Here is a 3154-nt window from a genome sequence, read left to right as displayed (position 1 = left end):
CCTCCTTCCCATCACTTCCTTCCTTCTCAGGCTCCTTCCCATGTCCTCCTTTCTTCTCAGGCTCCTCCTCTCGACTCCTTCCTCCTTGGGCTTCTTCCCATCACCTCCTTCCTAATTGGGCTCCTTCGTCTCCAGGGACCTCGTAGTGCCAGGGGACCTGGGAAGTCACATGTTCTTGCTGACGTCCTCAGTTCAGTGGGTCATCTGTGTTTTCCATCAAACTCTTTTTGCTCAGACTCTCTGTAGTCATCTTCTGTCAGGGTAAGGCAGCCTCTGGCACTGGAAGTTCTTTTTTATTAAGAAGTGTCACATTTTATGTCACATTTTACCCTGTTAGAGAGCTGAATAGCTTCTAACATTTTTCTACTATTTATCCATGTTTCCATCAGGAACAAACTTTGAGATTTGCATATTTTAATATAATGTTGACTGGCTGAGATTTTCTCATGACCTTTGGGTTTCTGGAATTGTGTGTGGTTGACTTGTGCTGTCAGGTTCTTCTCTGGAACTGTCCTTGTGGTTTGGCATCAAGATGGTGAGGGCTCATTAAACTAGGTGAGTAAAATGCTCCCTCTTTTTTTCTCTCTGTATAAATTGGAATTGTCTTTGAAAGCTCTGTAGAAGTCATCCATAAAATTATCTGAGTGTGATAGCACTCGCCTGTAAAATTACCTGGGACTGGGACATTCCTTTGGGAATATTTAAGCTACTAACTTAATTTCTTTAATAAGATTATTTAGACCTCCCCACTCCTAAATCACTTTTGGCAAGGAATATGAGCTGGCAACTTTTCTACTGTTATCTCATATTTGTACTTTATCTGACATTTACAAAATATTCTATTTGATCTAAGATTATAAATAGTTTTGACATAAAATTATTTATACTGCTTCCTAATTTAAGTATCCAACACATCTGTTATGATGCCAACAATTTATTTTCCAGTATTGTCATCTGCCTTTTCCCTTATTCAGCTTGATCAGCCATACCAAATCAGGTTTACTGTATGTATTTTTTTAAAATCCCTTTCATATAGGCAGGAGCACTATTGGCTTGTTTATGAAAACACAGAAATATGCAAAGATCTCTGTGGAATCTGGGTTCACTTATCAAACAGCACAGAGAGGTGCTCACCCTGGCACACTTGGGCTCCTCTGTCCCTGCGGCTTCTCCCGGGCCCAGGTGGGCTGGCAAGGCTGGGCCTCCAGCGCTGTCACAGGGCCGGTCCTGGGGCTGTTGGGTACCTGATGGAGGGCGAGGCCTCTGCAGGCAGAGCACTGTACAGTCGCTCGTCACCTCCCCTCACCAAAACGTGCTTCGCTCCATGAGCATTGGGCTGGAAGATGAATCTGCTGTTAGACATAATATCACAAACCAAAAGAAGTGAGAGAATACAGACCAGCACAGCATGGAAAGTAGCTGAGTTTGTTTAGGAAGTTGCTTCTGCTTGGAGTTGCTGTTAATGGTCTCAAAACAGCCAAAATCAGAGGCTTCTTTGATATCAGACAGCATCACATTGGATTGCTTCTCCTCTGTAGTAAAGATGTATGACTTTGCACGCGGAGCTGCTTTTCAACATCCTTGGGGACTGAGTGCAAGTGGCTGGGGTTTAGACACCTAGCAGCCTTTGGAAAGACGTGATAACAGGAGAGGGAAGCATCCTGTCCAACCAGTGAGGCTTTGGGGGCCAAATTTAAGAGAAATGACCCACAGACAATTAACCTTATATCAATGCAGGACATCCATCCTGTCATTCCCATGAGGGTTCTGTCTGATGTCGGGGTCCTGAAGTCATGGGGTGTGCTCCAGCCCATCTGCCTGTGAGGTGCCTTCAGAACACAATCTCCATGGAAATGGAGGGAGACCCTCATTACTATACAAAATGACATACAAGAGGTTGCGAGGGGAAGGGGAAAATAAACAAGGAGAGAAATGAATTACAGTAGATGGGGTAGAGAGAGAAGATGGGAGGGGAGGGGAGGGGGGATAGTAGGGGATAGGAAAGGTAGCAGAATACAACAGTTACTAATAGGGCATCATGTAAATTGTGGATGTGTAACCGACGTGATTCTGCAATCTGCATTTGGGGTAAAATTGGGAGTTCATAACCTACTTCAATCTAATGTATGAAATATGATATGTCAAGAGCTTTGTTATGTTGTGAACAACCAATAAAAATAAATAAATAAATAAAAAAGAACACAATCTGCTGCAGCTCACAGGCTCTCAACATCTTCACGTATCCATCCAATCACCCTGACCCACCCGGGAGACAAGCTGCCCCACTGCAGGTTCCAGGAACACCAAGTCAACCCCAGGAGGTGCCCAGGGGCAACGAGGATGGAGAACAGAATAGGGACCCAAGAACAGCACCATCAGAACAAGGTCCAGGAGACCACCACGCCCCTCGGCATGGGCTGGAGCCTGGCCGCAGTGGGCAGGGAGACTTGCTTCCACACCACCCTTTCTGTAAGTCACCTGTCCCCATGCCCAGGTGCCCGAGCCTGCCTCCCTGGGCAAGCACGTGGTCCAAAGGCACCCCTGTCTTGCTCTTGACCCCTCTCCTCTCTACCCCTTGTAGGACAGCGATGGATGGACTGAAAAGAGGAGCCAGAGACTCCACGGCTGAGCCTCCATGGAATTCCCCAGTTAAGAAAGAGGCTCTGGGACGTTCGCAAGCACCACGGGTTGGAGAGCAGGTGCTGGTTCTGAGGCCTGTTCTGGGGCGAATCCCATGGAGACATTCCTAACAAGACTGTCCAACTGGTCTCAGAAAAGGCAGATAAGGAAGAAAGAATTAATGGCTCCAGCCACTGATGGCAACATCAGATTGCCTCTCCCCAAGCTGCAGGGCTTCCCCAGCAACCCACCCACCCTGTATAGCCACGAGTAGCCTCAGATGGCTCACGCCCCAGCCAACCCCTGACGGGTGCCTGTATCATTCTCAGATTCTACCCATCAAGCAGGTCTTAAGAGTCCAAGGAAAGAGTAAGACAGATCAATGTGAATCTGTCCCATCTCCTTCCTCAACCAGTCCACCTCCTGCAGGGTGCTAAGGAGCCACAGATGGACACAGGCCAGCTGCCATACAGGAATCACAGGAGAAAGATGGAGGATAATGGGCAAACTCGAGAGAGATTAATTACCAACGATA

General features: G+C 47.1%; 1 long non-coding RNA gene across 1 annotated transcript; it reads left to right on the top strand.

The window, feature by feature from the left end:
* The first annotated feature begins 502 nt into the window (after nt 1-502).
* LOC113197577 (uncharacterized) lies at nt 503-2748 on the top strand. Its single transcript, XR_003302716.2, has 3 exons — nt 503-555; nt 2216-2469; nt 2582-2748. It is a non-coding gene; the product is annotated as an uncharacterized LOC113197577 (long non-coding RNA).
* The last annotated feature ends 406 nt before the right edge of the window (nt 2749-3154 follow it).

This window comes from Urocitellus parryii, chromosome 14 (assembly GCF_045843805.1).
Source record: "Urocitellus parryii isolate mUroPar1 chromosome 14, mUroPar1.hap1, whole genome shotgun sequence".
In the NCBI taxonomy this organism is placed as follows: domain Eukaryota; kingdom Metazoa; phylum Chordata; class Mammalia; order Rodentia; family Sciuridae; genus Urocitellus; species Urocitellus parryii.
Note: the sequence above shows the minus strand (reverse complement) of the source record. Positions and strands in the feature narration are given on the sequence as shown.